The sequence below is a fragment of the Peromyscus leucopus genome, chromosome 4 (assembly GCF_004664715.2).
Source record: "Peromyscus leucopus breed LL Stock chromosome 4, UCI_PerLeu_2.1, whole genome shotgun sequence".
Taxonomy (NCBI): Eukaryota; Metazoa; Chordata; class Mammalia; order Rodentia; family Cricetidae; genus Peromyscus; species Peromyscus leucopus.
In genome coordinates, this window is record NC_051066.1 from 20,577,995 (window position 1) to 20,602,922 (window position 24,928).

Genomic DNA, 24,928 nt, shown 5'->3' on the forward strand with positions numbered 1-24,928 from the left:
CCAAATGCTCTTGCATAAATTTTGGTACCCACTTGCTGTAACTATGGGGAGCTTACAGAACCTTCAAGAGTTGTTGCCAAGTGGGAGGTTTTACCACATTGAGGGCATTCCTTTGAAGGGGATATTAAGATCCAGGCTCCTCAACCCCGCAGCTTTACTTCCTGAACTCAAGAAGATGAGCAGGTTGCTTTCTTACCTCACACTTCCACCATGGTGTGTGCCAATATTTTTATTTAAATCAGGTTGGTTATAAATGCAATCTCTTTCTAAAGAAAAAAAGGGATATGATATAGATATGATAGGATGAAAGGGTAGATTACTGAATCTACTTTTAAAGAGCAACTTGTTTAAAAAGTTTTACATTGCTATGCATTTTAGTTTATTGATACAATTTTAAACTTAATTTTGTTATACTTTGTGTATATTTCTACTCTTGTTTAAGGTATTATGTTTGTACAGCTCAATTAAAATTGTAATGGATAATTAAGACATAGATTAATAATTAGTCATCTATGATAATCATACTTGTAGCCATGTTAGTTAAGTCTTCTAGGTATACATAGATATATTTCAGATAGACGGGTAATCTTCAAACACTTCAAAGACCTACAGAATATGGCATTTAAAATGTTTTAAAATTTAGACTTTCTAGACAGCGAGACATGTCTTCTCCTGGCAGCACCAATTTACTTAAAAGAGGAGGATGGGCATCAAAGACACCCTATATGGAGTTTATCTTCTTGACAAAAATAGCCATTTGGGCAAGAAACTGTTCTTGCCTGGACTGCTTGAAAATGTGTATTGACTGCACATGCAGGACCTATAGGAAGGTGACCACTGAACTTTGCTTAGCAAAATGTTCCTTCAGGTTCCTGCTTTACAGAGGAAACTGTCAGACATTCTACAGGACACAGAGAGAAGTTACTGAGAGACTCTAGGCTTGTGGGCTGAAGACAGATGCCCCAACTTTACAAAGGAACATTAGGCGACTCTCCAGGTTGCCAGCTGTCTCTGTCTACTCTTGCCAGACTCCCAAAAGTTGCTTGCATCCATCTTCCATTTTTCAGGTACCATTATATTCCTTCTCAGGTCTTAGATGGGATTGAAGACTAGCAGTTATAGTTATAACTTAGTGTGTGTGTGTGTGTGTGTGTATATATATATATATATATATATATATATATATATATATATATATATATAATTTTAGATGGAACATATTAAGTATTAGATTTAGGTTCTTTAGGATAGGACACCTTTTTGGAATGTTCTCCAGTGAACACCGCTGGACTGCACCTTTCCCAGACCCTGTAGCCTATCCCTTCACTTGTAAGTTACCCCTCTAAATAAACCTCCTTTTTAACTATGTGGAGTGGCCTTAATAATTTCACCAATATATATATATAGGCTAGGGACTTAGGGGAAAACAAAGTACTACTGTTCTTTCAAAGGCATATAGCATTAAAATAACTCCTAATAACATTCTACTATATTCATAGATCAGGGCAAGGATGAGCCATCTTCAGAGAAGCATCCTTCTGCAGTAGATGGAACAAAGACCCATACCTAGATCATGTGCAAAGAATGAGAGACCTTGAACCAGTCAATTCTAAATGAAATGTCTTCATCAAATCCCTTCCATCAGGACTCAAGGAACCATGCAGAAGAAGGGGCAAAAGATTACAAGAGCTAAAGGAGATGGAGGACGTCAAAGAAATAGATTTTCTAAAACGAGTACTGCTGAGGCACATATGAATACACAGAGACTGTGTCAGCATGCAGAAGACTTGCATGTCTATACCAGTTGACATCCCAGCTCTAAGAGGTGAAGTTGAGACAAGCCTCCATTCCTAACTCAGAAACTATCTCCAATTAATAACTGTTCACAGGTGAAAAATCAGTTTTCTCCAATGGAATCTCACTGGAGTTACAAACAACTCTTACAGCAGACCTTACGACCAGCAGTAGATGGACAACACAAAAAGAACTCAATGGCATCTTTGGTACCTCTTTGTCTTATAATGTTTTGTAAGGGCTTCTAATTTTTTTCCACCTTACAGGTCCTTTGAGTAAATATTATGGCTTTAGTTTTATGTTTTTCTGGGATTCCTGTGTGTATGAACTTGTATGTCTCTGTGTCTATATTTTTTTTGTGCTTTTTCTTTGGACCATTATTTTATTTGTGTGTTTTGCCTTATTCCTGTTTGATTGTTTTATTTTATTATTATTCTTTAGATGGCTGTTTTCTGAGAAGATACAGAAATAGTGTATATGGAGATGGGAGGGGAAGAGTTTTGGATCTTACAGGAATTTGAAAGGAACAAACCAGAATCAGAAAATATTTTATATATATATATATATATATATATATATATATATATATATATATATAAATTTATTTTCAGTAAAAGACAAATAGGAGAAAAAACAGGTCCATATAAAAATCACAGTGAAAATGACAGAATTTAGTAAGCACATAAAGACAGATAGTCTTCTAGTTTCTTTATATGAATTATTTAACTTTTTCTCTTCAACCATTAGAAGCAGATACTACTTTTATCTTTGTTTTCCAGATGGTGACACTGAAGCATGAAGAAGTGAAATTGCATGCCAACATTATGCATATGGCAAGTGTTAGCCCATGTTTTGAATTTGAATGCTTTAGAAACAGTATATTAGAAAACCCAATTTGTTCTATGAATAAAATATAATTATTTAGTATAGCACCTTCCAAAATTTTAATTATGAAATGTTACATAATATTATGAGTACATATTTTGAAAATACTATACTTAATAATGTTTTATTTAGAAAATACTTAGCTGCAGGCTAAATATTCTAAGACCATAATCAACATACAAATCTTTAGAAAGAGAAGTCAGTAAACTATAACACACAGATCCCTAGCTCACTTGGATGGAATCATATCATACTCCCTGACTTGGTGCTGTATTACCAAGGTCATTACATGTCTGTCTCACATATTCTTTTATTGAAAGCCTAACATGTCCTTTGCCTAGTGTGTAAGTAAACAAGTCTGACTCCTAAAGTAGGTTCTTCACTAAGAGCCATGTCTTGATTTCTGCATGATCATACTCTGAACTCAATGTTTTGTCTTTGTTTTTCGTTATTAGATGAAGACCTGATGGCCATGTTAATGTCATATGATGCTGGCATCAGCCAGATACTTCATCAAGTAGAGCAATATGGATTTTAAAATTCATCTTTGACCCCAAAGAAACATTTCTGTCTTCTATACTAAATGATACCTATGCATCCACTAACAGAAGGAGTGAGTTCTTAAAAATTATGTAGTTCAAGGTAAAATGCTGGGGATATAGCTCAATCTTAGAGTGGTTGCCTAGTTTCTATAAGATCTCTAGTTTAACCTCCAGTCTTATGTATGCACTAAATATCTTCAGACATGGTGTAGATAGTAGGCTTGCAATGAAAGCAAGATTATTACAAATTTTAGGGGTTTTTTGGATACTAAAGATTCAATTATAAAATATAAACACTTGAAAATAATTCATTTCCTTGAGAGTGAGATACAAAATATAAACTTAATTGTAATTGTCTAAACCACACAATTATTTGTATAGAATTTGCTCTTGTAATTATCTGAAAAGGTTTTTTTAAAAAAAATATGTAGAGTGTAGAAACACAAAAGGACAATTAATGACATCTATTCTATTCAGTGGGATGTGTTAACAGAATCAGACTTAAATAATTAGCTTGGACAATTCCCTTACAGTCTTTTATTCTACGCTAAGGTTGTAGAGTTATTCTCCCCACTTTTCTATGATATTTGAACTTGGAAAAGTATCTGGAATTTTAAATACACAAAATTTTCAAAACTTAAAAATATTTATTTTAAAAGTATCTTCGACTACAGAGTCAGTGTGTCTTACATGTTATACAAAACATGCAATTTGAAGCAATTCTAAAAAGGTTGAAAGCCCTTCAAAATGTGTAAGACATTGCTATAATTTTATTTCAGAAATAAAAGCTTTTTAAAAGGTTTTATTTGGTACAGCAACAATAGTCACATCCACAAAAAAGCTTTTATTTATTTATTTATGGTTACATTCACAATAGTCTATGATCCAGACATGACACACCATGTTTTTAAAGAAAGAAACTTATAAGCACTTGCTGGTTCAGATTCATAGCTAATATTATGGGAATCCCAAATGCAATAAATAGGGGGCTGATTACCACTGTATCACTCAATTGTTGAGGGGAGTAAGCATTGAAAATAAGCTTATTTTTAACCCAGAAACATACTTAATACAATGTGTGCTTCATAGTAATCAGAAGTATCTCATGAAGGCCACATATGTCACAGACTGGATAACATTATATCAGATCGCCTGGTCATTCATGAAATGAAAGTTTCAACATGGTTCATTCATATGGTCAAAGTCATATTTTTATATTTGCAAATATCACAACCATACACTATTTATTATCTATGAATGTCTCACTATAGTTGTATCTTCCTGAAGAGTTTAAAATGCTGATGTCCCTGACCTAACATACTCAAAAATGCTTTGCTTAAAATAACTCTGTAGTTTGACAAATAAAATGAAGGGTAAATACATTATTGAAATTATACAATAAAACATTGGCAGATATAACGTTAGCATCACAGCGAAATATCTTAAGCATTACCCCATCTCGATTTGTATACACTCTTGAATTACACATGCACAGAAATGTGATCTTGAACAAATTACCCAATGAAGTTCAAATCAAAATGAATAGAAACTAACAATTACTTAGTACATATCATAATTCAGGTTTATTTTACAATAATATAAAATTTACATGTTATTCTGTTTTTAATGTTTTTCCTTCCTTTCCAATGAGACCATTTAATTTTTATTAATTTTTACTTAATCTTGATGTATCTATAGCATATGCAAATTGTTGTAGACACATCCACTATATTATCTACTCTTAACTTCCTACAACTTCTACAAAACCCCTTCTTCTTCTCAACTAATCCTTTTCCTACTGTCATGTCTTATTTTTTTCTGCAGATTTTATACAACTAGTCACAGCAAAAAAAAATATGCTAAGGAATAAATGCATTTAAATGGTTTCTATTTTTTTCCTGCACACTAGCTCATATATATTTTATACATTATTTTTAAAATGGGAGATATATTTAAGCATTTAAAACATTCACAAAATTGTAGTTTCAGAAATTCAAAGTATTAATTTAAGAATATATTGAGAAAAAAAACAGCATTACTTGAGTTTCTTTTTTCCTATGCTGATACCATATCTCAGTTTGTAGCCTAGGTTGGCCTTCCACTTCCAGTGGTCCTCTTGCGAGAGCATCCTGAGGGTTATGATTACACGTTAGCCACCAATCTGGCTCTAACTTATTTTGCTGTTGTCATTATTTGTTCCTTGATTTTTATATAAGTGAACATGCCTCTTGAACACATGAATTTTAAGATCTTCACATTGGAGCCAGTCTTCTTACCAAGCAGTAAAGAAAGCTGTGGAATACTACAGTTGAATATGATTATAGTGGTATCTTCACTTATGATTTTGATGAGATCTAGAATCATCTAAGAAATGGGTTTCTGGATATACCTGTAAGGAGTTAGTTATCTTGATTTGTTTAATTAGTTGAGATGGCCACTTGCCATGGACTGGACTCTGGACTTTTTAAAAGAGAATATGTGAGACCAACACAGCAATCATTCTTTTCTGCTCCCTGGCTGAGGATAAACTATGTCCTAGTTGAGGATACACTAAGACCAGATCCCTCAAGCTCCTCCTCTGTGGCTTACTCACCATGATGCATTTCACCTGAACTGTTAGCCAGAACAAACTCTTTCTTGTATAAGTTGCTTTTGTTACAGAACTTTTACATGTCAACAGGAAAAGAAACTAAATCAAAAATTGATACTAAGAAGTAGACTTCTGCAATGATAAAAATGGCCATCTGGCTCTTAGGAACTCCAAACTGTTTTTTGTATGTAATGTGGAAGATTTTGATGCTTTGGGCTAGGAAAACCCTAGTGTGCTCTTCTGGTTTCAGTGCCTTTGCTGTGACAATTACCTTGTCAAAAACAACACTGGGGAGGAAGAGGCTTTTTCAGTTTAAAAATTGTTGATTTCAGTCCATCACTATGGGAAGTAGGAATTTAAAGCTTTATTTATGTCCATCTTCAAGATGACAGAGAAGGGGATTAAAATGCACTAATCTTGCCTTCTTTCTAGATGTCAGATAACTGTAGGGTCTTGCCCCACCAGGAACTTAGGTCACCTCTGAAGAGGCAGCCTGGAACTAAGGAAAGGTAAGTGCACTGCTCCTGTTCTTCCTCTTCCTCAGAAGCAGCAGTGGGGAGTCAAGTCAAGCAAGAACTTCTTTATTGTTAGGCAGTGAGCTTCTTTTATAGCAGAAAACCTCAGAACCCTAGGAGGGGGGAGAAGAAACCAACCAATCCTTTAAAGGTTACCCTATACTCTTTTTTTTTTTTTTTTTTTTTTTTTTTTTACAAGTTGTTTATGTTAGCACTGACATCCTTTCTTGATATTTGTTTTTAAGCTCAGCGTAAGCAACTTGGGCTCCATCTGTCTAACTTCTTCTGGCACCATCTCTGTAGCTCGTGTCATCCTGTATGCCCCACAGATAACTTTCTTAGTCTTACACAAGTCAAGTTTCAAACCACCAAACTGCTCCCTTCAATATGTCATCTTCCATCTTCCATCCTACCTCCATTAAGCTAATCTAGACACTCTACACAGATACTCCCATAGGCCATCCTGCTCTAGCAATCCCTCATTCAGACTATCTTTCCAGATGATTCTAGGTTGGAATAAGTTGTCATTAAAAGCTAACCATTATAGGAGTTTAAAGGACTGTTCTCCTGGGATATGGAAAGACAGTCATGTTGAAACAGACACAAACAGTAGAGGTCTGGCTCATGAGTTTTCAGGGGGGAACAAATATAAAGAAATAACCTAGGAATCATTCATGTGATATTTGGGCTTGAATCTGGCTTCATTCTGCCCCTGTCTTGGGAGCCTGAGTGGAGATGAACTTCGAGGTAATACACTAATTATTTTGGTGGAGTAAAGGAGTAAACTTATAAGCTGAAGTTTTCAGTAAGGAAGTCACAAACAGCAGGGAGTAGAGTAATTAAAGAGAAACTTTGCACTCTGCACTGGGACAACAGGAATATGGCTTGAGAGTATGAATCCACTCATCAAAGACTCCAACACAAAAAGATGCAAATTTATGTGAAAGGAAAAAATCTGGTCTGATAATAAAGCAAAAAACGGTCCCCTGGTCCTCAGACACCGAACCCTAGGAGAGTATTTGCCCTGGGTTTGCATATATGCATTTATACAACCATGGTAAGGGAGGGGACCAGCCGCTCCCATGAAATAGACATAGAACTTGGTATAGTAAGGCACTAATTTTGAAGGCATAGAAAGCTAAATAGTTTTGGACTCAAGAAACTTGGTCAAGGGTTTAAGAAGCCAGCCAAGGAGAAGAACAGTGTGGAATTGTCAGAATCCCTACAAGACAGATTTGAGAGGCCCTTGAGTGAAGGAAGCTATGAAGTGAAGCTTAGGTTTCAGTGGAGATACCAGGATACTGGAGATGCCAACAAAGTAGAACATCCACTAAGAAAAGCAGTGGTCATTAGCTGTCTGTACTACAGATGGCAGGGATAGAGGGGTGGTGTTATAAAAGATCTTTGGAGCTCAGCCAATTTCATCATAAGCACAAGATGCCATGGAAAACAGGATTCGGTGTTTGACCTGTTCTATTTCAGTTGTGATTTTGTCCAATCAATTCTGGTTTTGCAGAAATTCTTCCATTTTAGAATGAGAATGTTTATTCTGAGCATTGTATGTTGGAAGTATGTCACTAGATTTTTATTCTAAAGGGCTTGTTGGTAAAAAAAAATTGTTGAATTACATTAGAGAGGAGGACTTTGAACTTTCATTATTTATTTATTTATTTATTTATTTATTCATTCATTTATTTTGTGTGTATGTGTGTGCATATGTATGTGGAGGACATGGGTAACCGTAGTGGTAGTTTGCATGTGAAGGTCACTATATTCCACTACTTATCAAAGTGTTTTCTTTCCTTTTTCACACGGGTTCCAGAAATCTAAAACAGATTGACAGGATTGCTGGCAAATGTCTTTAACTGCTGAGCCAACTAACTAGTCAATGGACTTTTAAATATGAGTCTTTAAAACACTGAGGGCCCGGGCAGTGGTGGCACATGCATCTAATCCCAGCACTCGGGAGGCAGAGGCAAGTTCGAGGCCAGCCTGGACTACAGAGTGAATTCCAGGAAAGGCACAAAGCTACACAGAGAAACCCTGTCTCAAAAAACCAAAATAATAATAATAATAATAATAATAATAATAATAATAATAAAATAAAAATAAAACTGAGGACAAGCTCCCCCCACCTCATCACCAGCACCACTGATGGGTCCTGCCCCCAACTCTGGTGGATGCCACTGTTCTGGTGCAAGCCACACCAGTTGGAGGAGCAGGTCAGTGACTGGCCTGCTAGCTGGACTGCCCAAATCCCTGAATCCTATTTTCCGAAGACCACTGGGCCACCCAAGCCATCCTACATCATTGCCTTCCATTTGTCCAGCTCTGACAGACTTCATAGGCTCAGTTATAATCTACATCACTCAGAAAGGCAGGAGAGTGACGTGTTTGTCAGCCAAATGGTACCATTTCCCAGGTTCTTTTCCCTAGGACCCATCCTGTGGTCCTCCTCCTCCCAACTCATCACCAGTGTATTGCTGCTGGGCCCTGTCCCCAGGTCACTCAGAATCCTACAGCTGAGGTGTAGATCACACTAGTATGAAGAGGCAACATCAGTAGCTCAGATACAGCTCATACCACTCCGAAGAACAGGTGAAGACCACAGCAGTCAGAAAAATAGGCCACACTGGTCAGAAAAACAGAGACAGCCCCTGCTGTAACAAAGGCCAGACTAACCATCAGAAAGCTGGCTCTCAGTTTAGACAGAGACTCCCTACTAGATCAGAGATCATACCAGCCACTAGAAATACAGACCTCAAAAACTCTAAGATCAAAAAGGAAACAGAAACCAAGGAACAAAACACCCATCCTGTAGGTGGACTTTTCCTGTCCTGACTGCCTGCTCCCAAACAACCAACACAGAGGCATAATATTAACTATAAATGCTTAGGCTTAATATTATCTAGCTCTTACAACTTAAATTAACCCATTACTATCAATATATGTATTGCCACATAACTTGTGGCTTTACCAGTCTTACAGCATGTCTTGCTCCCTCTGTGTCTCCCAGTGACTTCACTGACTCTGCCCTTCTTCCTCCCAACATTCTCAGTTTGGCTGCCCCACCTATTCTTCTTCCTCCCTGGCTACCAGCCAGTCAGTTCTTTATTAACCAATGAGAGTAATATATATTTACTATGTACAGAATGATTTTTCCACAGCACCATCCAACAAAGGAAGACCCAGAAATCAGGACCTACACCTATAATTATCCCAAAACCAGATGCCTAAACACCACTATAAGAACACAATCAACAATAGCCAGGGCACTATGGCATCAACAGACCTCCACTATCCTACAACAGCAAGACCTAAATATTCCAAGGCAGTTGAAACATAAGAAAGTAACCTTAAACACAACTTTACAAAGATGATAGAGGTCCTTAAAGAGGAAATGAACAACCCGTTTAAGGAAATTGAGGAAAAGACAACCAAAAAATTGGAGGTTATCAATAAATTCTTTAAAGAATGCCAAGAAAATCAAGAATAAAACAAATAAGTGAAGGAAACTATTCAAGATCTGAAAATTGAAATACAAGCAGTAAAGAAAACAGAAAGTAAAGGAATTCTCGAAATGGATAATTTGGTTAAGCACAAGAACTGTCATTCCAGGCAAGCATCACCAACAGAATATAAAAGATGGAAGAAAGAATCTCAGGTGTTGAATATATGATAGAAGAAATAGATTTATCGATCAAAGAAAATGTTAAATCTAAAAATCTCCTAGGAAAACATCCAGGAAATCTGGGACACTACGAAAAGACCAAACCTAAGAATAATATGAATAGAAGAAGGAGAAGAATCCTCAAAAAAACAGAGGATATATTTAACAAAATCATAGAAGAAAATTTTCCTAATCTAAAGGAAGACATGCCGATAAAGGTACAAAAAGCTTACAGAACACCAAATGGACTAGACCAGAAAGGAAAATTCCTCCATACATAAAAATGAAAACACTAGACCTACAGAACAAAGAAAGAATATTAAAAGCTACAAGGCAAAAAAGGCCAAGTAACATATAAAGGCAAACCAATTAGAATCACACTCTACATTGTAATGGAGACTCTAAAAGCCAGAAAGGCCTGGACTAATGTCTTTCAGACTCTAAAAGACCGCTAATGTAAGCCAAAGACTCTAAAAGACCACCAATGTCAGCCAAAACTACTCTACCTAGAAAAACTTTCAATCACCATAGAAGGAAAAAGCAAGATATGTAATGATAAAGTCAATTTTTTTTAAAAAAAAATCTATCCTACAGAAAGTGCTAGAGGGAAAAATACAACCCAAGGAAGTAGACTATACCCAAAATAACACAGGAAATAGATAACCCACACCAGCGAAACTCAAAGAAGGGATACACATACACTCACACACATACACACACACACACATTACCACCATACTAACAACAACAAAATAACAGGAATTAATAAGCACTGGTTGTCAATATCCTTCAATATTAATGGACTCAATATGCCCAAAAAGACAGAGGATAGCAGAGTGGATTCAAAAGTAGGATTCATCCTTCTGCTGCATAGAAGAAATACACTCAACATCAAAAACAGATATTACATCAGAGTAAAGTGTTGGAAAAAGACTTTTCAAACAAATGGAACTAAGAAGCAAGCTAGTGTAGATATCCTAATATATAACAAACTAGTGTTCAAACCAAAATTAATCAAAAGACATGGAGAATGACATTTCATACTCATCAAAGGAAAAATCCACCAAGATGATGTCTCAATTTTGAATCCATCTATTCCTGAAATGCAAGATTATGCATGTTTGTAAAGGAAACATTACTAAAGCTTAAATCTCACATCCAACCCCACACATTAATAAGGGGAGAGTTTGACACCCCACTCTCACCAATGGACAGTTTGGTCAGACAGAAATGATCAGAGAAATAATGGAACAAACAGATGTTTTGACTCAAATTCGCTAAGAGATGTCTACAGAACATTTCACCCAAACACAAAACAATAGACATTCTTATCTACACCTCATAGAACCTTCTCCAAAGCTGGCTATATATTTGGTCACAAAGCAAACTCCACAGAAGAAAAAAAAAAGGTGAAGTAACTCCCTGCATTCTATCAGACCACCACGGATTAAAGCTGGATTTCAACAACAACTAAAACTACTGAACGCCTACAGACTGAACAACTCTCTAGTGAATTACTACTAGGTGAAGAAAGAAATAATAAATGTATGACTCCCAAGAATTTAATGAAAATGAATGCATAACATACCCAAACTTATGGGACACAATGAAAGTGGTGCTAAGAAGAAAGTTGAAAAAACTAAGGCTCTCATAAAGAATTTGGAGACAACTCATACTAGTGGCTTAGTGGCACACCTGAAAGCTCTAGATATGTGAGGAGAAGGAAACACATCCAAGAGGAGTTAAGTGCCAGGAAATAATCAAGTGAGGGCTGAAATCAATAAAGTAGAAACAAAGGGAACAATACAAAGAATCAATGAAACAAAGAGTTGGTTCTATGAAAAAAATCAACAAGATATACAAATCTTTACTTAAACTAACCAAAAGATAGAGAATATCCAAATAAATAATATAAAAAATCAAAGTAGGAACATAATGACACCGAGGAAATACAATCATTAGAACATACTTCAAAAACATGTAGTCCACAAATTGGAAAACCTAAAAGAAATGGACAAATTTCTTTATAGATACCACTTACCAAAATTTAATCAAGGTCAGATAAATAATTTAAGTAGACCTATAAACCCTAAGGAAATAGTCATTAAAAGTCTCCTAGCCAAAAAAAGTCAAGAGCCAGATTATTTTACTGCAAAATTCTACCAGACTTTCAAAGAAGAGCTAATACCAGTATTCCTCAAATTATTCAAAAAAAAAAAAGAAAGAAAGAAACAGAAAGAACACTGCAAAGTTCTTTCTATGAGGCCATAGTCACTCTGATACCCATACCACACAAAGACTCAACAAGAAAAGAGAATTACAGGCCAATTTTACCTATGAAACACTGGTGCAAAAATATTCATTTAAAACATTAGCAATTCAAGTCAAAGAAAACATCAAAAAGCTCATCCATTCACCATTAACACATAGGCTTCATTCCAGAAGATGCAGGGAGGGTTCAACATATGAAAATGTATCAGTGTATTTGACCATATAAACAAATTGAAAGAAAAAAACACATGATGATCTCATTAGATGCTGAAAAAGCCTTTAACAACAATCCAACACCCCTTCATGATAAAAGTTTTGGAGAGATCATGAATACTAAATATAATAAAAGCAATATACAGCAAGCTGACAGCCAACATCAAATTAAATGAAGAGATATTCAAAGCAATTTTACTAAAATCAGGAACAAGACAATGCTGTCCTCTGTCTATATTTATTGAATATAGTACTTGAAGTTCTAGCTAGAACAACAAGACAACTAAAGAAAACAAGGGGACATAAATTAGAAAGGAAGAAGTCAAAGTATTGTTATTCCCAGATAATAGGATAGAATACATAAGCTACCCCCAAAATTTTACCAGGGAACTTCTACAGCTGATTAACACCTTTAGTGACATGGCTGGACACAGGATTAACTCAAAGAAAGTAGCAGCTCTCCTATAACAAATGATAAATGCTCTGAGAAAGAAATCAGAGAATGAACACCCTTCATAATAACCACAAAAAATATAAAATATCTTGAGGTAACATTAACCAACCAAATGAAAGACCTGTATGACAAGAATTTTGACTTTTTGAAGAAAGAAATTAGAGAAGATATCAGAAGATGGAAAGACCTCCCATGCTCATGAGTCAGTAGGATTACCATAGTAAAAATTGCCATCTTACCAAAAGCAATCTACAGATTCAGTGTAATTCCCATTAAAATTCTAACACAATTATTTATAGATCTGGAAAGAATAGTACTCAACTTTATGTGGAAAAACAACAATACCTAGCATAGGTAAAACAATCCCATACAATAGAAGAATTTCTGGAGTTACCACCATCCCCAATTTCAAGCTCTATGACAAAACCACAGCAGTGTAAACCACACCGTATTGGCATAAAACAGTCAGGTGGATCAATGGAATCGAGTCAAAGACCTGGATGTCAATCCACACGACTGAGGACACCTGATACTTTATAAAGAATCCAAATTGTATAATGGGAAAAGGAAAGCACCTTTGATAAATGGTGCTGGTCTAACTGGATGTTAACATGTAGACGAATGCACATGGATCCAGATTTATCACCGTGCACAAAAGTCAAGTTGAAGAAGATCAAAGACCTCAACATAAATCCAGATATACTGAACCTGCTAAAACAGAAAGTGGAAAATAGCCTTGAACACATTGGCACATAAGACAACTTCCTAAACAGAACACCAATAATGTAGACACTAAGATTGACAATTAGTAAGTCGGACCTCATTAAAGTAAGTGGGACCTCATTAAGCTAAAAAGCTTCCTTAAGGCAAATGACACTGTCAAAAGGACAAAATGGCAGCCTACAGAACGGGAAAAGATCTTCAGCAACCCCACTTCTGACAGAGAGCTGATTTCCAAAATATGTAAAGATCTCAAGAAACCACACATAGAAAACAAAACAAAACAAAACAAATAATGTAATCAATAGTGGGGTATAGATTTAAACAGAGTTCTTATCAGAATAATCTCAAATGGCCAAGGAACACATAAAGAAACCTTCAATATCCTTAGCCATCAGGGAAATGAAAATCAAAACCACTCTGAGATTCCATCTTTCACCTATCAGAATGGCTAAGTTCAAAAACACAAGTGACTGACAGCTTATGCTGGAGAGGATGTGGAGCAAGGGGAACATTCATGCATTTCTGGTAGGAGTGCAAACTTGTACAGCCACTTTGGAAATCAATATTGTGGTTTCTCAGAAAATTGGGAATCAATCTACCACAAGACCCAGTTATACCACTTGTGGCCATATACGCAAGGGATGCTCAATTATACACAAGGACACTTGCTCAAGTATGTTCACAGCAGTTTTATGTATAATAGCCCGAACCTGGAAACAACCTAGATGTCTCTCAACCTAAGAATGGATTAAAAAAAAAAGTGGTACATTTACATGACAGCATATTACTCAGCTGTTAGAAAAAATCATCCTGGATGAAGTAACCCAGACCCAGAAAGACAAACATGGTATGTACTTACTTTTAAGTGGATATTTGTTGTAAAGGATAACTGTGCTAGTCCACCAACCCAGAGAGGCTATGTAACAACAAGGGATCAAGGAGGGGTGCTCAGATCTCTGGGAAGGGGAAATAGAAGAGATTTTGTGGGTGGACTAAGAGTGGGGATGGGAATATGATGATTCTGGTTTGTGGGGTGGAGGGCAAGAGTAAGGGGTACTGAAGGAGATAACTGGAAAGGGGGAGGGGCATTTCAGGGTCAGTTAGAAACCTGGCACAAGGCAAACTTCCAGGAATCTACAAGAATTCCGCAGCTAAGACTCCTAGTAATTTCAGATACGTAGCCTGAACTAGCCATCTTCTGCGACCAGGAAGACTTCCAGTGGAGGAATTGGGACACCAACCCAGCCACATAACCTTTGACCTGCAGTCTGTACTGTCTATGGAATATGCTAGAGTAAGGGTGGCATAGAGTTTGAGGGAGTGGCCAACCAATGACTGGTTCAACCCCGATAGTGCCTGGAGCCCCAGGATTCAGTGGCTGGATGACACAGAGACCTAGGATAAAACCAAATATGACTGGGGGAAAAGCCTGTCAATGTAATGAGACCTAACAATATTCTATTATACCCATAAATTGGTGCCTAGCCCAGTTGTTATCAGAGAGGCTTCATCCAGTAACTTGTGGAAACCGATGCAAAGACCCTCAACCAAACATTAGGCCAAACTCAGGGAATCCTGCTGAAGAGAGGAAGGATTGTAGGAGCCAGAGCGGTCAAGGACATCACAAGAAAACCCACAGAATCAACGAATCTAGGCTCATAGGAGCTCAGAGTCTGAACTGACCAGGGAGCCTGCATGTGATTGACCTAGGCCCTCTGACTATATGGGACATTTGTATAGCTTGGTCTATTTTCAGGAGTCCTAACAGTTGGAATGGGGACTGTCTTTAACTCTTTTTCTGGCTTTTGTGACCTATTCCTTATACTGGGTCACCTTGTCCAGCCTTAATACAAGGGGAGGGGTGGTGGTGCTTAGTCTTGATATGCCTTGTTTTGCTGATATCCGTTGGAGGTCTGGCCTTTTCTGAACAGAAATGAGGTGGACTGGATTTATTGGAGAGGTGGGGTAGATAGGAGGTGTGAGTGAGGGACTAGGAAGAGAGAAGGGAGGGGAAACTGTGTTCAGGATGTAAAATAAACAAATTAAAAAAAAAAAACCCAACAACACCGAGGACAACCAGTGGAAGGAAATTATTTAAAGTGATATATTAGAAAGCCATGTTTATAAAAGGAAAAGTTGTGATAGTTACTCTCAATTTTCAATTTCACAGGTGTTGAATCACTTGAGAGATGGACCCATGTTTGTGCCTGTGGAGGATTTTCCTGATTAGTTTAATTGATGTGAGAAGAGAAACCATCCTGGGTAATATCATTCCCTGGGATGGGATCCTGAACTGCCTGACAAAGAGAAAGCAAGTTGAGCTTTCTCAGCACCCATCATTTGCTTTTTCCCCTGGACACAATGTGGCCAGCTCCCTCAGGTTCTTAATGCTGTGACCTCTCTCCACACTGTGATGGACCTGTAATCTAAACTGCTTTGGCCTTTATGTCCCTTTTGTCACAGTATTTTATTTTACTTATTTGGTTTCATATTGTTCATAGAATCTATTGATCAAAAAGAAATTAAAGTGTAAATTCTATATAAAGGAAACAAAAGTTTAAATACTAATATTACTATATCTAATGAAATAAAGCAATAAAATATTTACACAAGACTTTCTAATCTCTGCTCATTCCTCTTAAACAAAAAACATCTAGTTGAAAGGAAATACTTTTGTAGATGAGTGTTTAAAGCCCTCTTCATCAATTATACAGAAAAACTCTAGGTACAGTCATAATTTCTATATGTTTAAGATACCTTTGGATTATAGATTTATGTAACAATATTATAATAGTATCTTCATTTCTAATATGTGAAATTATTTTCTTGTCTCATATATTGCATACTTTCATGACTGAATACATAACATTTCATTTCAATTCTAATACTATTTCCAAACTTCTATATTTTATAGGTACAAACTAAACACCCAATCATATTTACTAAACCTACATGCTGTCACAGTGGTTTTCAACCTTAATTTATGTACTGTTTAAAATGGCCTGGAAATAAACATATTTCCCAAAAGAGGAATAAGGTGAGATTTTCTTTAGTTATAAAAAAACAAGTAAGTTCTTTATTTGTGGGAATCAAAACAGGGGCCAGAGGGGGAAAAAAAATTTAACCAGAGCCAGGGGTCAGTAACTACTTTCTGTGAATTTTGAGACATTTGTATCATCTTAACATCTCCTTTTTACAAGTTCACTTTGTAAGATTTTTTTATATCTCAAAGTTTAATAATGCCTTCCATCTGAAAGAATAAGCAGAATAAACAAAATTTCCTATAAGATTTACATTATCAAACCACAGAGCTCTCTACTGTAATCTCTAGCAAAAGGAAAAGAAACTAACACAGAGACTAAATGGTGACTCTAGGAGGTCTTAAAACAATATTTGTTTAAGAAAAGTCTCAATATATCTGGAGCCTTTTAATATCAACTTAATCTTACTTCAGCCACTCAACAGAATATAACTATCAATGTGTAATAATAATGACAGCAAAGTCAGAATCATTGTGCCAGTGGGAATGTATTACAATCAACCTCATGGGTTGTATGGGAGGGCTGTCATAATTACTTTAGAATGACACTAATTACTACCTGTGAAAGAAGCATGTCATTCAATTCTTTCCAGTCTTTCCCAGGACTTTTTAAACATCAAATTTTCACTTTCAGGTTTGGGCAATTGTCTCCTTTAAGTTTTATCTTTTTTTTTAAAAAATGCTAAAGTATCTTACAGATAACATATCTACTTTGCCCAAATATTTATAGATTCTGCTTTATTTAATTGATATATTTTTTAAAAAAATTATTTTTGTCCTATAAAATGTTTAAAGACATTGGCTTTTGAATGAATGCCTAGAGAAATTGATTAGTTTAGCCTGTGATGATAAAAATCATCTAAAGAATGGGATTTAGAGGAGGAGACTCTATTTTAACTCCCAGTCTCAGGTTACTGTCCATCACAGTAGCGAATTCACAGTGGTAATAGCTTCTGACAGCTGGTGACACTGTTTCCACAACCATGAAGAGAGAAAGAATGAGTAAATGCATGTCTGCTAAACCTCAGCTTACTCCCTCCCCTGTTATATCCATGATCTCCTGTACAGGGAATGGTGCCCCCCACAGTGATTTGGTCTTTCAACCACAACTGTTCCAATAATAATTTAATCTATCTAGACAATGTTTCATTACGACTCCTTCCTAGATGAGTTTAGATTTTGTTCAATTGACAATTAAAATGAACCATCACAACATCCTTGTACTTCCTATGATTTAGCTTTGTCATTGGTTAAATGATTAATCTGTGATTTTACATATAACATCTTGTTTTTTTTATTTATTCTTTTAATTTTTAAAGTTGGGTTCCATTATATAGGTCCCATACTTAAAGCCATAACACTTTGTTTTTATTCACTGTTCGCCCCACGTACACATACTCTGCCTCTTCTAGTCTTTTTCCTCCCTCCAAACAGCCCACCCTTCACTTCCATCACCTGGAAATTCTCACTGCTGTTACTTCTTTACATATGTGATCTCATATTTCCTCCTCTGGCATTCCACTCCCATCCCAAGATATATACACAAGGACATAATTTCTAAGTCTTCTAATTCTATGAATAAGCTAGACCTTGAAAAGGTCACTAATTCTTATTTTGGGAGCACCCAAATAACATAGACCTTTGAACACAAAGATAATAAAAACCTTGTATTGTTCCTCACCAGATAGTATATCATTATCCTTCAATGTCATTTATAAATATGAATTTAACCGCACCCTTACTAGAAGCACTTTGCTGGATGCTGAGGGACTAATGACAGAAGAGTATAAAATATGTATTAAGATAAAGTTTCTGCTCTCAAGAATTTTACAACCTATTTGGGAAAATGAGGGAGGCTAGACACAGAATGCAATTTAAAGATAATGACACAAAGCAGGCTACAGCATGGTTCAAAATGAGCAGCTTCCAGAGAGAAAATAAGGGACACTCAAAGTTATTGACAGTAAAGTAATTCAAAGGCTGGTAAGATAATAGTTGAGAATTTTGAAAGATGTCAAGAAGCAAAATGTTTGCATACACTTGCCCTCTTGGGCTCTGGGAGATCTGTTTTCTTTGAGATCTGCATCACTGCAAGCAATAGATATTACTCACACTTAAATTTTTAGGAGATTCAGTTGAAAATAAATAGTACCTACTAGAGCTCTAATTAAAATTGATCTTCTTATAAGGATGTTAAACTCACTAACATGCCCATGAGCACTTAATCCTAATAGCTTTTTCCTACTATTTTTCTGTTGTTCTTACTTTTTTTTGTATTTTTCTCTTACCATACATTTAGTTTATTTACTTATGGTAGGTACATTAATGGTGTAGTGCAGGTAGATAAATCATATCCTTTGTAGTTCACTGAACATTCAACATTGGAAGGCAACAATGGACATTCTCATGGATCATAGATTCATCTGTATATAGGTTAATTAGATTAGTTTCATGATGCAGGTCTACTTGCAACATCAGTCCACAATAAGATTCAGACTCTGTGCCAGCATGTAAGTCAACTGTGTTCCTCAACAAGAACAGTTGGCTGTAAAACAGTCAATTCACTAAGCCCTGTGCTTAGTTATATATTTGTTCTTATTAGTTACCATTTGGCTAGGTTCTCATAGCAGGCTTATAACTAGTAGTGTAGAAAATTGCCAGTCCTTAAGGTCAGTCTTTCATATATGATTCTATACAGTTCTGTGTTTTACATATACAATTAATTTACTTCTTGTTTTTCTTATCTCTACAATATATATGCAAATATAATGTACATACAGGTTAGTATAATTTGTACATTTGATATCTATATCTATTTTTTTTGTGATATATATTTTTTATTTTACAATACCATTCAGTTCTACATATCAGTCATGGGTTCCCCTATTCTCCCCCCTCCCACACCCTCCCCATACCCCCAGCCCACCCTCCATTCCCACCTCCTCCAGGACAAGTCCTCCCCCGAGGACTGTGATCAACTTGGTAGAATTAGGAATCGAACTATCTCAAGACCCAGCCATACCACTCTTGGGCATATACCCAAAGAATGCTGATACATACCATAAAGATACATGCTCAGCTATGTTCATAGCAGCACTATTTGATATCTATATCTATTATCTATCTATTTATCTACTATTTATCTATCTATACTTATACACACACATATACATACATATGTAGATTCTATATGTCAAAATAAGACTCACTTGAACAAGATAACACTGTCATTTGCTTTGTTTATATATTCTCCCTCAGTAAATAAAAACAACCCTTCTTGCTTTATGCACAGTGGACACTTAATTAATAGTCACTTTTTAGTCATGTAACTTAATGGTAACAATTACTCTGCCAAGTATATTTGACTTAATTTAGTATGCTTAATATATCAGCAAATAATCAGCAATACTTAATCAGCACTTATATGACAGATATTGAATATTGTCAAAAGCATCATGTATAATCAAATAAAATATGATGTCTCCTTTGTGAAAAAAAAGAGTTACGTACATGAAGAGTTTCTAAGTGTTATGTGAGGCCATATTTACAGGTTGTATTAGGACTTAAAAATAATTGGGTCTAGAGAATGGATTCAGCAGTTAGGAGCACGTGTTGCTCTTTTAGAGGACTCAGGTTTGATTCACAGCATACACATGGTGGCTTACAACCACCTTTAATTTAAGTCCCAAGTGAACTAAAGCCTTCTTCTGAAATCTGTGGACACTGGCTATGCATGTGGAATATACACATACATATGGGCAAAGCACTCACGCACATAAAATAATAAAATAAATAAATCTAAAAGCATTTTGGAAATTGCTACTAGATAGAAGATTGGGAGAGGGGCAAAAAAAGTCTCCCCAGTAGAAAAGACACTTAATTCTGCTTTTATAAGATGTTTTCCTTGATAAATCTCAATTTGTTTAGCCACAGGACTTTGTGACTCCTTCTTTAAAAGTACGTTCAAGAACTTTGATTTAGTACACACATTGCGTAGACAGTTGGGCATTTACATGCATATAGGTCAAATTGTAGAGTTCAATATCCCTTTGATAAGATGATAACCCAAGTAGATGTCAGACACTCTAATATAATGAGATTTTTCATATATTCTGACATATTAGTAAAAATTCAAACCAACCATTATAAGAATAAATTGATCTTAATGTATCTTACTATTGTATATATCTTGACCATTTAGTCTTCACCTGTGACCTCAGTGTTGCTCAAGGCACAGACTATCAGCATTTGTTTGGTGGGTGTATCCACATGACATGGCATGTGATGAAGGTCAGTGTTGCTGTGGCAAAATGTCAATATGAAGAGTAAAGAAGGATGAGGATGCTCATGGAGAGCTGCTCAATGCTGAATAATATATGCTATAATTTCTGAAATAGCTTCTTATCCCTTTTCCTGTGATTGCCTATTTCTTTTCAGTTCTTTTTCTGCCAAGAATCCTGAGTTTTTAATCTTTTATCAATTTCAGTCTTCTGTCTGTCACTATCTGAAGTACAAGTAAAATTCTTCAGTACATTTTATTCTGTATCATCTTTTACTTTTCTCCAAAATACTGATTACATCAACCACCTTATTCAAAATGGTTCTTCTGGGAGAAACCTAATAAAAACCTAAGCCTTTTCTAAACTGCCAGTCTTATATCATGTTTTCTTGAGGTAAACATCTCTATTTAACTTAAAAATCTAAAGCTTTATAAAACTCTACCTTACACACACACACACACACACACACACACACACACACACACACACACACACGAGTGAGAGAAATAGAGAGAGACAAAAACAAAGACATAGAGATAGAGAGACAGAGACAAAAACAGAGAGACAGAGATAGACATAGAGAGAAAACTGTTTATAAAATTATAACCTTTGTTGAGCACTTCTTACAATTTAAACACTGAGTGTTAGCAATATAGTAAGCATGAAAATTCAGGCCATGGCTTTGATATGCCCAAAAGTATGCTTGGCTCCTCACATCATCACTAAATCTTTGCTCTCCAATAAAGAAAATAAGTAACACTTATAGTCTAAGCCTCTTTTTTTTAGGTGTCATCTGATCTTTTATTTTATTTTATTTTATTTTATTTGTCTTTATTAAAAAATTTTCTACTCACTCCTCATGCTATCCACCGACTCCCCACTCCTACCTCCTCTGACCTCCCAGCCCTCTTTCGCAAGCCACCAGGCATCCCCACATTCCCCAAATCATGGTCTCCCATGGGGAGTCAGTAGAGGCCAGCACACTGAGCCTAGGCAGGTCCAAGCCCCTTCCCACTGCACCAAGGCTGTGCAAGGTGTCACACCACAGGCACCAGATTCCCAGAAGCCTGCCCATGCACCAGGGACAGATCCCGATCCCCCTGCCTGGGTGCCCCCCAAACAGTTCAAGGTAAACAACCGTCTTCCGTGTCCAGAGGGCCTAGTCCAGTCCCGTAGGGGCTCCACAGCCACCAGTCCACAGTTCATGGGTTTCCACTAGTGTGGTTCGTCATCTCTGCACATTCTCCTATCATGATCTCCACGTCCTTCACCTGCACACAGGTCAGACTACTCCCATTCCTTAGTCTAAGCCTCTTTTGCTTGTGATTTCAATGTTTTAAATTAAAAGTTACAGGTTCAGATAGATACTCTAAAGTTGAGTTATTAAGGTAAATGTGGTCCCTCTAAAATGGTAGAAGCATGAAGACTCTCTCTCTTTTAATTAAAAGGTTAAACACAAAAATTTAACCTCAGAAAAAAATGTTTCTATTGTCTGTCACTGTTCACTTCTTCCAAATAATAATATCATACATATTTTTAAATGTTTTACGTTTAGCTTTCTTAGGTTATTTTTTGTTTTGGGGTTTTTTTTTGTATTAATATTTAAAAGTGGGTAGTTCCTATTTTAAGCTACTAGTGTCTATTGAACCTGAATATTTGAAGGCATAAAATATTGCTAAACTATGTGCCCATTTTGAGTTATTCTAATTTAAAGCATTTAAAACTCAATTTAATTAATTCCAGAAATATATAAGTAGCTGCAGCACCTTTATAATAAAAGAAATAGAAGGATTCACTAAAAGGAGAGTAGATTCCATCTTTCTCCAGTCAGAATGGCCGACATCAAGAAAACAAATGCTCGTGAGGAACACTCATTCACTTTGGGAGGATTTCAAACTTGTACAGCATCTATGGAAATCAATGTAGAGAGTTCTCAAAATATGATAATTAGATCTACCATAATATACATCTAACCCACTCCTCAACACATGTCCATAAGACAGGACATCATAATCTACAGATATTTGATCAACCATGTCCACTGTCACTATATTCACAATAGCTAGGAAATGGAAATAAACTAAATGTCATTCTGTTGATAATAATGGATAATGAAAGTGGGATATACATGCACTATATACATCTATTCATCTGGAAAGAAAAATAAGATCATGAAATTATTGCACAAATTGATGAAATTAGAAAATAATATACTGAGTGAGGTAACACAGACTCCAAAAGAAAGATGCTGAATTTTCCTTATTAGTAAATCTCAGCTCCTAGTCTTAGATGTGAGTAGATGTGAGTATCATTTGGGGCATCCACAGGCCCCAGGAAAGGAAAAGACACCATTGGATGAGGAAAGCCCTAGAGAAAGGAATAACAGGACATAGCTGTGATCAAGGAAAAAAATAGGAACAGAGTCTTCTTTGAGGGGCAGGGAGGGAGGGAACAGAGGGACAAGAAGCCAGAAGATAAAAATAGAACTAAGGATATTTGCAAAAGCCATGGGGATTCAATTTATCATTACTTAAAATTACATAGAGAAATGTATGCGTGTAAGCACACATGTGCACACACACACTGAGACAGTTTTAATAAAGTCATGTGCTTAGTTAATCTCATGTCTTGCTTAGCATGCTTTTTTACACCTTTTAGGACCACCTCTTCAGGGGTGGCACCATCCATAGTGGGTTGGTCCCTCCCATGTTAATCATAAATCAAGAAAATGCATCACAGGTTTGCTACAGGCCAAACTGTTGGGGATATTTTCTCAATTGAGGTGATTTTCTTCCCAAATAAGTCTAGCTTTTGTCACTGTGACATTAAAAACTTAACAGCAAAGGTAACCTTCCTTACAGTTGCTGGTCACAGGAGTCCAAGAAATTCCTGAAACAATGTAGACTATTTCCATTGGCCTGAGGTGCCTGCCAGTACTTGTAAGTAAGACCTTATTGCTGATGACACCAAATAGGTCAACACAGCTCTTAGAGAAATTAAACTGGAACTGATCTGGAAGTCTCTTCCCTGAGCCTAGCTCTCCTAACATCAGTATATACTATTTGAGCTACAGATGGAGAAAGACAATTAATAGTTATACCTAACCATAAAGCCTGTGAACCACAACAGTGACCATTCTGGGAAAATATCCCCAGTGGTACAATAGCAACACTTTTACACCAGTAGCTATCTAATTAGACTTAAGGTCCATGCAATATAGGAGAGAACTCAAGCCTGATATTATAAACCTAGCCAACTACCCATGGCTAGTGAGGCCATGAACCCTAGAGGATAGCCTACTTTTGCTGCTTCCTAAACAAGTGTAATTTCTAATGACAATCAATGCATTTATCCTTAAATCCATAGACAAGTGTAGCCTTCACTCCTCACCAAAGAATTTTTTTTTTCAGCAGATGAAGACCATTACAGAAACCCACAACTGGTCAAAACGAAGAGAACAACTGTCTGGGTTACTCATGCCCAGTTGATATATCTACAGCACTAACATAGATAAGGAAATCTCACAAGATCCTACTCCATGATGAAGAGCTACAGGAAATTAGTGGTTGCCGAGAGAGGGGAGTCAGTCGTCTCCAAAGACAAGCATCTCCATAGGTTATTCAATTCCAAATGGTCATCCCTAAATACATATACACATGAGCAACACTAAGGAGTCTCAGTAAGTTGTATTTCTAAATTTTAATATATATTAATATATTTGTATGTTTATGAAATATTAAAATTTAACATTCAAATATATACAAATAAATTTATGTTTAAGTAATTGTTAAAAAATAACAGTCATGAATTTGAAGAGTGGTGGGGATTACAGAGGAGTTGGAAGGAGGAGATTCAGGGGAAAATGATGTAAGTACAGTTCCTATATATGAATTTCCCCTCAAAAAAATAAATAAATGTAACTGATGGTAACATATTCTAATCTCTTCTTAT